The sequence below is a fragment of the Leptodactylus fuscus genome, chromosome 7 (assembly GCF_031893055.1).
Source record: "Leptodactylus fuscus isolate aLepFus1 chromosome 7, aLepFus1.hap2, whole genome shotgun sequence".
Classification (NCBI taxonomy): Eukaryota; Metazoa; Chordata; class Amphibia; order Anura; family Leptodactylidae; genus Leptodactylus; species Leptodactylus fuscus.
Window position 1 is genome coordinate 23666189 of NC_134271.1, and position 9809 is coordinate 23675997.

Genomic DNA, 9809 nt, shown 5'->3' on the forward strand with positions numbered 1-9809 from the left:
GGAACAAAAAACTGTATTCAACTGTACACACAGCAAAATATTGGATAAGAGTGTGATCACTGGGTTCTGACTACTGAGACCCCCAGGAATCATGAGAACAGGGGTCCCCTATCAAAATGGAGTAGTGCAACTTCATTCACTTCTATGGAACCAACAAGGCGCTGTACTTGGCTTGTCAGTCCCATAGAAATGACTGGAGCGGTAGTCATGAGCATCACCTCTCGTGATCAAATACCTTAATCCCATCCTGTAAAAAGGGATACGTCTTCTACATGGGATACCCCTTTAATTGACCTTACACTGCAAAGTCACCCATCCATAATGAACCCTAGGACAGTATATTCACCTATTAGAACTTGTTTGTTCACGTTATAACGTCTTAGGTATATTCTTGTCATTTCATGTCTATATCTATGTCCTACTATCTCCTTGGTCAGTAAATATCATAATATATTCTGATTCCCGGCATGTTTCTTCGGGGACGTCATAAGCGGTATTGATACAAGCTCACTATTCATCCAGTCTGACTACACGTTGCCGAGCCTTATATGAAATTCCACCCCCTGATTTCCCCACGATATTAGCTCTCTGGATACATCTGACCTATTCTTCCTCCGAATTCCTTGCTTTCTAGGATGAATGAGGCCTAGTAATGCTCATCTGGCAGCGCGGCTAGAACGGGGACATCGGAATTAGACATTTTCATTATTATCGGTTCTTCCGCATTGATCTGCTGTAGTTATTCGAGGAGCAGATCTGTGGTTTTTCTCCACCGCCGCTGCGTCCTTTATATACTTACTCGCTTGTATGAGACTTCTGATCACCTGCCATCTACAGTATCTGACATAAAGCGAGGCACAAGTGGAGCTCGTGCGGCGCTGCCAGTCAATTTAATATTCCGTATCGCTAACCTCGCCATGGACGGGCTTGACTACTGCCAAACTGCTTTCCCTCTTCTCTGCTGGCGGCGTAATCCAGCTTTCTGCTGAACAGATGAGTCCTTTCAGACTGGTTGCTAGCCATACCCATAGATAAGGTTGTCAGACAAGAAATTCATGGCGACCAATCTGTCTCAGACTTACTGAAGTCTTTGGTGTAGGAAGCTATACTTCATCCAAACCATTTAAAGAAGACCTTTCACATCCTCAGGCTCATGCGGTTTTATATACCGCTAGAAAGCCAACAGTGTGCTCAATTCAACGCACTGTTGGCTTTCCCGATATGTGCCCCTGGGTTGGAGATATTGGTGACCATTATAACAACACCGATGTCTACCCTCTGTCAGAAGGGCGTTCCTGACAGTCTAGTTGGGCTGAGAAGAATGTCCTCCATGACTGTACACGTCCATAGACTAGTACTGGGGGGCGTTCTTCACAGTTTAGTGTCAACACAGGGCAGTAAGGAACGCCCCCTCTGACAGTACAAGGCTATGGACGAATACTGTCAGGAGGGGCATTCCTCAAAGTCCAGTCAAGAATGCCCTTCTGACAGTGGGCAGAGATCGATGCCGCCACTGATATTTCCAGCCCTGGGGCACATAATAGGAAAGCTGACAGTACACTCAATCTAGTCTAGCGGTATATAAAACTGCATGTGCCTGAGGACATGAAAGATCCTCTTTAAAACCGGGGCCCCACAGGCCGGAAACGCCGTGATTTGCCCATGGCGGAAACACGGGGGGAAAATCGAGGTGTTTTACAGAATTCATGCAAATCCCATGCCCGCTTTGCTTTTCAAACTGCAGCGTGGACACACTTCAATTTCCAAAACCGGCGCGGTTATGTTAATTATATCTATGGAAATGGCGGCAGCTTTCCCATAGATATAATGGTAACAGAAAGTCTGTGGAGAAAAACTCCATGAACTTTCTGTTCAAAGCGCTGTGGGAAGAGCCGCGATGTGTTACCGCCACGGTTTTCCCGTGGCGCTTTAGGGCTGTGGATCATCCTATGGGGCCTTAGCCTAAGGCTAAGGTCCTATGTGGCGGAATGCATCACGTTTTTCCAATACTTTTTTTATTATGTTTTTCTCTGCCGTCTTTCTTTCCCTGCTAAATCTACAGGAAATATGTGTTCCGCAGGTAAAACTGACATGTTGCTTTTTTCAGCAATGTGTGGATTGGATGAGCCTGAATCTCATTCACTTTGCAGGTACTGTAAAACGCAGTGTTTTTCTCTGCTGCCTTTCCTCAACGTGGGGCCTTGGCCTAAAGGGGGTTTTCAAGGTTAAAAACAAAGATGGCCTGTCCTAAGAATAGGTCCTCCATATTAGACTGGGGAGATCCGGATACCAGGGACACCCAATAATTGGCTGTTCTCCGCAGCTGAAGCTCAAAGAATGGAGAGAAAGCAGACAGCGCTGTTCTCTGTGTAGTGGCCAAACCAGGTTACTGCAGATTAGCTCCCATTTACTATGGGAGCGTTCACACTACCGTCTGTGTCCGACAGGTAGTGTCCGCTCAAAATCTGGCACGGACATTAGGAGCGGACACTAGCTGTGTCCGTGACACCTGTCATTTATGTCATTTATTTAAATGGGCATTGGGTGCGTTCTTTTGCACTCCGTGCCCTTCCTTCACTGTCCGCAAGTAAAGATGTCCGACTTTTCAAGCGGACAGAAAAACCCACACTAGAAGCGGACACTACCTGTCGGACACAGACGGTAGTGTGAACGCCCCCTAAGCTGCAGTTACTTGGTTTGGCCACTACACATTGAACAGCGCTGTCTGCTTCCTCTTGATTCTTCCTGTCCATTGTGTATCCACTGAAGGGTATGTTCGCACCATTCTAAAACCTGAAAAATTCTGCTTCAGGAATTCAGAAGCAGATTTTTTCCACTCTGCCACATCAAATCTGTTGCGTAATCTGTGGTGGAATTTACAAAGCTCCTCGCCTCAAAATCAGCTCCAAATTCCCCTGTGTGAACATACCCTACGACTGTCCTTATTCTCCATAATAGCCAATCAGAGCTCTGCTTTCATTTCTTAAACTTCTGTAGAAGAATGCAAGATCCGTTACTGTCATTTTTTGCGTACGGACACAAAGATAAGGTCTCCTAGGTTTTGTATCCGACATAAAAAAGACAGAAATAAATCCGTTTGTTCAACATTGGGGCACATATATTGTTATTCTACGCCAGTACTAAATGCCAGTCTTGATAAATGGCCCCCAATGACTCTATGCAAGCAAACCGCCATCTGCTAGCATCTGTTTTTTTTGCATCCGTTATACAGATCTACAAAACAGATGTACCGAAATGTACTCTTAAAGGGGTTGCCCACTTTATTTAAAAGGGTTGTCTGGCCCAAAACTAAAATTTAATACAGGATAGATCAATAGAATGTGATCTGACACCCGAAATCCGCACAGATCATCTGTCCCAGCAGCCTCCGAGAGTCAGAGACTACTAGTGCGCCATGCTGCTCCCATACAAGTAATAGGAGTTCCTCTTAACCAACAGGGGAGTTGTGCCGTTCCTATTACTTGTATAGGGGCGCTGCTCGTCCACTAGCAGCTTTCAGCACCCCGAGACTGATACAATAGACGATCTGTGCAGGTTCTAGGTTTTGGGTATCCTGAAACCCGGCAAGTGCTCATACTCGCCTCAATAAACCCTGCCCTGTGGTCTTTGGTACAGTCTGTAATCACATGTGCATTAAAACTGGGCACATATGCTAAGCGTTTAAGGATAGGGGGCAGAGGGTAGTACAACAGCTCCCCAAGTGAATGGGAAGGGGCCGCAAAACCAAACACAGTATGGACCTGTCCTAGGTACTCAGTGAAGAGGCTGCACCACTTACCTGAACCTTATGGTCTCTTCAAACAGGTGATCGGAGTGGGTCCTGGGGGTCAGATCCACACTGGATAGATATTGATGACTTATCGTAAGGACAAGTCATCAATACTTAAAGGGGTTGTCCAAGAAACAACCTGAAGATTGGAAAAGGCTTAAAGAAACAAAAAAAAACCCAAAACATACTCATCTGTCCCCATTGCTCTGGTGTCACAGACTGCTGTCCAGTCCAGTGGAGTCCCAAGGAGTGTTGCAGCAGAAGTCTGACCTCAGGACACTTGTGAGGTCCCGATTCCTTTCTTTAGGCCACTGATGGGGCTCAGTGGTCACGTGCGGCTTGGACTTCCATCTGAACAATCCCTGGACCGCCTGGGACACTGGAGCATCAGGAACAGGGGAATATGTCTTTTTTTTGTTTGTTTATTTTTTCACATTCCCCCACCTCCAGGAAAAAAACCTGTATTTCCTGGACAACCCCTTTAACTCTCAGAAGACCCCTTTATAAGATATCCCATGCAGTGAGGAACAGACAGTACATGAGGGTTGCATGGCTGGTACTTTACCTAGAGATGTAGTGGTCGCTGATGACTTTCTTACCCTAGATCTTATTACCCGAGAGGGCATTGGGGCACTGGCATACCACGGTCACTGGATTTTGAGTGGGCTTAAAAATAAAAAAATACCATAAATATAGTTTTTTTAAAAAATCCATGATGGATTATTGAAGGTGCTTCCACTGATGCCATTAGAGTACTGCTCATCCACCCGTGTCATCATCCACATCAGCCGCATCTACTGCAGAGTGAACACCACTGAACCACATCCAAGTATAGGGTTCAATGAATCCTACGAGAAACAGACCAGCAATAATCCGGAGTATTCTTCTGTATGCTTGGCAGATCTTGAACGCTGCCCGCACTATAGTCATATAGTCGATCATGAAGTGTTCTAGAAATAACATCACAGAACATAACTTCACCTGTTATTCCACTGCGTCTTGTATACACAGACATACTTGCTGGTGTAAAGTGGTGTGAACATAACCTTGTACACTTTGCTATTTCGCCTGCAAGAGTCAGTGGTTTGCATAGGACTGCTGCATGAATAGTTAAAGGTGAGGCGCAGGACTAAGAGAGTTTGGGGTTGTGAGTCGGTGCATTATAGTCACGTCTTGCACTTTTCTATTGTGCACTGTGTATCCGTTGTAACGGCCTGTGCATTATGCATTGTATTTGGTATACTTGGCATCTGCAAGTGTGATGTGGCTTTAAGAGGTGCAGGTCATCGTGCGGTCAACTGTACTGGAGGTATCTGAAGACTGCATCTTATGTTGTGCCCATGAATTGCACCGAGGGAGAATGGTTGTTACTCTGCCATAGTGAGACTTACTAGCATCTGGTTATCCAAGGATCGGTATTTAAGGACCTGTTTCCACACTTTGGTAGAGGGAGTCGGGTTGGGGAGACAGTCTGCAGGAGAAGCAAGACTGGTGAAGGAAACATCTAGAGGAGTCGACAGCTTGTAGGAGGGACACAGCCAAGAATTCAGCTGGATCCAATGCGCATCTAATCTGTGGTCATTAAGTCAGGGTATGGGTCCTCCGGTGGGGCACTGCATCCCCCGTGTCAGCGAAAGAGTGTTTCTTACTGACATGGCCTAGAGACCTGCATGGTTATTTTACTACCACAGCTGATTTGCAGTACCAGTTCTGGCCACTACACAGAGAACGTTGCCGTCTGCTTCCTGCTCTATTCTCTGTGTATCAGCTGCTAAAGACAGCTGATCTATGGGGGTGCCAGATGTCAATGACCTATCCTTTAGGACAGATTTTGTTTTTAAGCAGGAATACTGGTGTAGGCAAATGATAAATCTGCCCTACTGGGGCAAGCACTGGAAGGCATTAAGTTGACACCAGGGGGCGCTTTGTTGAGATGGGTGTTCATGTCTAATGTACAATCGGAAGGAATAGTTGTTGACTGAATGGTTGAATATCTCTTCAATGTTGATGAAAGACCTTCAATCCTTTGGATGTAGAGGATGTCCCTTTGGTGTCCACGTCTGCTATTGTAAACCGGCAGAGCTACTTTCTTATCAGTTGCATCTAGCTTTCTTTTCATGCACTCTATGATCTCGCTTGCTTTAGCAGCAGCTACCTGGCACTGGCTGCTATAGTATACTGTCCTCTTTTATCTTGGTCACTACACACAGTTAGGTTGATATTTGTAAAGATTGGCCCATTCCAAACCAGTCCATCATATCCCATGTGCCCGTGCTAAAGTCCATGCCACCGTGATTTCAGTGATCATTTGGACCAATAAGGCTTTCCATTGCTCAGGTTCGCCAGGGGGACCTAATGACGGAGACCTGGACTGCTAACAGACACCGGCAGACCCCATAGACTATAACGGGGTCCGCCATTTTTATACCTAAACTGATTTCTGCATGAAGTTAGACTAGACTAGCATAAATGATATTAAATGATGTGAACTGACAACAGTGCTCCATGTAGGACTTTCGCTGTCACCACCTCTACAAATCTGGCAAAGACTCCATTATAATTCTGCCCCATAGTTTTCTTTGCAAATGAAAGACAATAGAAGGTCAATATTGCCCCCTTTTGTACCCCCCCCCCAGTAATGGTGATCCAACAACCGTGTATTTCCTATCCCTGCATCAGCTACTTACCCCCTTGCCCACATTTCCCCCCAGTCCAAATATTCTCATTCTATATATCAACCTTTAGTACTATGAAGTGTCAAAAGCTCAAGATGGCTGACATCCAACACTCACCTCCGTCCAGTCTAGAACTTACCTCCTCGTAGAAGATGATCACTTTAGATTAATAAGACCGAACCCTCACGGCACCTACAAAGAGGCGAAGACACGGTAAAGATCTTTCTGCATATACTTCATATTGGATATAACTTGGTACAAAATTAAAGTTTCCTAAATACTAAAAAAGGAACAAATACAGGGAAACATAAAGTAAACTGACCACGACTTTGGTCATTACTTATTATGGGACATACCCAGACCAATCCCTTGTGCATCCATCCTGATATAGTGTTATACATTTACTATTATTATTGTTGTTCAAGAGAACCCATTTTTTGATATGAGGCCGAGTAAGGTGAAAAAATAAACCAAAAAACAACCCATACTCACCTGCCCTGGTGATTCCCACCGGTGTCCTGCTGCTCTGGTTTCTTGTTTTGGTGGAAGTCCCTGCTGCACGTGACCATTGAGGCTAGTCAGGGCCTAAGGAAAGGACACAGGACGCCACAGGTGATGTTGCGAGTGCCGTCCCGATTCCTTTACTTAGTCTGTTGCAGAATCCGCTCAAAATCGGTGAAGATAAAAGTCCTACATGGAGCACTGTTGTCAGTTTGATAACGATGAACCCTATTATAGTCAATGGGGTCCGTCAGTGTCTGTGTATAAGCATTGTTTTTGCGGTCCGGCTCTCCATCTCTAGTGAAAACCTAACATGACATGTGCTATTCATTACCGCAATTTTAAAAAAACAAAACAAAAACATGCAGTTCTTAAAGGGATCCAATCATTGGAATCCCATTTTGTGTCCCTAACACATAGGAATAGCCTTAAGAAAGGCTATTCTTCTCCTGCCTTTAGATGTCGTCTCCGCGCTGCCGTTCAGTAGAAATCCCGGTTTTCGTCTGTTTGCAAATGAGTTCTCTCACAGCACTGGGGGCGGGCCACAGCACTCAAACAGCACTGGGGGCGTCCAAAATGCTGCGAGAGAACTCTCCAGCGACGCCTCTATCTTCTTCTGGAATGGCCTCTCCCTGTGTCTTCTTCCGGCGCTGGGGTCAAATATCTATGCATGCACAGTCGGCTCTGCATTGGGCCTCGGGCAGAGCCGACTGCGCATGCCCGCGGCCATTTTCTTGTGGCCGCTTACACCGGATTACTGTGTGTTACTGCATGTACAGTTGGTAGGGTTGAGCGGAAAGATCGGATTCCGATCCCGATCTTTTCCTGCGGGATCGAGGTTGAAGGTTATTTCCTACAATACTTGGCTACTGGCCAATCATTGTGGGAAAAAGCTAACAATGATTGGCCAGTAGCCAAGCATTGTGGGAAATAACCTCCGACCTCAATCCCGCGGGAAAAGATCGGGATCGGAATCCGATCTTTCCGCTCAACCCTAGCAGTTGGCTCTGCCCGAGGCCTGATAGAAGAGCTGACTGCGCAAGCCTAGAATTTGAAACCCAGGTTGGAAGAAGATGCATAGAGAGGCATTCCAGACGAAGATAGAGGCGTCGCTGGAGAGTTGTCTCGCAGTATTGCGGACAACTCCAGTGCTGTTTGAGCGCTAGGGCCCGCCCCCAGTGCTGCAAAAAAACTCATATGTATACCGATGAAAAACGGGATTTCTACGGAACAGTGGCACGGAGAAGACATCTAAAGCTAGGAGAAGAATAGCCTTTCTTAAGGCTATTCCTACGTGTTAGGGAGAAAAAATGGGATTCCAATGATTGGATCCCATTAACTTCAAAAGCACTGTGTGAACAAAGCCTTACTGTTTTAGTCCTTTAACTGCTTTTTTTTTTTTTCATCTTCCTTTATATTTTTTCTTTCTAACCAAGAAGAGATCGTCCCCATTTTACACTCATACTTACTATACTGATATATGGTTTGCTTTACAGTGCCATAGACGCAGGTTATTGTGTTCCATCTGATGCCATTTCGCGCACTCTCTCCCCCTCTATACACACATTTATAGGATCCATTTTGCTATATTTTATACCACAAGCACCACTGTATATTTTGATACCTCCTATTCCCATTTTTACTATTTTCGGCCACTATAACCTTTATCTGGGGCGCCTTATTAGATTTTTTGACACGTAAAACACGGTTGTCAAGTTGTTCATGAGCAATACATGCAATATATATTCATGGCCTGGGTCCAGCTACAGTCTAATGTCGCGCGCCAGAATTTATGAGGCAGCAAAACCTTCTGGATGTCAATTCAACCTTCTGAAATACCAATAAAGACACATATTTTAAGATGAAGACCAATCCGACGCTATTGTTGCTGCAGGTGAACCCGGAGTATAAAACGTTTGGGGGTAAAGGAAGAGGAGACCGTAAAAGAGACCGAGCGCAAAAAGCTATGCAAACAACGCCGTCTTCGTGTAATTTATAACTAACAATATCGCCGAAATAGAAAAGTGACAGATATGATCCGACAGACCTTGTGCAGGCTGTACTAAGACTAACATCGCTGAACGTGATCCTGGGAAGCGATTTGCCATATAAAGAAAGAATTAAATCAGAGATTCTTCCATTTTATCTATTTTTAATTTGTGCGCCATCTGTTATGCACAGGCTAGTCACTAAACAAAGCGAACGCCAGGATATTAATGCCACATAAATTAGTGACAAACCTGAAATTATTTTATACATATTTCACAGAATGAATTCTTTTCAACAGAATCGAGCACGCAAGGGCCTGCGATTTTTTTTCTCAAAAAAAAAAAATAGCATAAATCTTGTCCGTGGGTTATACCTGGTATTTTGGCTTGTTCTCAGTCAAGTGAGTTGTTCGGAGCTGCAGTTCCAGACTAAGTCCATGGTGAAAAGTGGCGCTGTTTCTGGGAAAAGCAGATCCTTCTTTCCATTCTGTTATGTTTCTAAACATCTTCAAAATGCACTAAAAGAGACAGGGGTGCAAATGTATAAAGACTGGTGTGTTGTATGCCGGTCTTAAAGGAGTTTTCTGGGCAGAAAATATTTATTTTTAGAAAGGTCTGTTAGTGCTAGTAATGGGTTAATAAGTACACCCATATACCTTAAGCAGTGTTTGGAGTGATTTCTGGCTGTCTCTGGCAGCTGCTGCATCTACTGCCTTTGTTTACATGGTGTTAGCTTCCTGCTGTGCAGCTTCCCGTGTAGCTTCTACACTAGTTCCCTCTCACTCAGCCCCCCCAACTCTCTCACTCTATTACAGTCCCCCTCCCTAGCTAAGCTATCCCGCTCACTACTAGTAC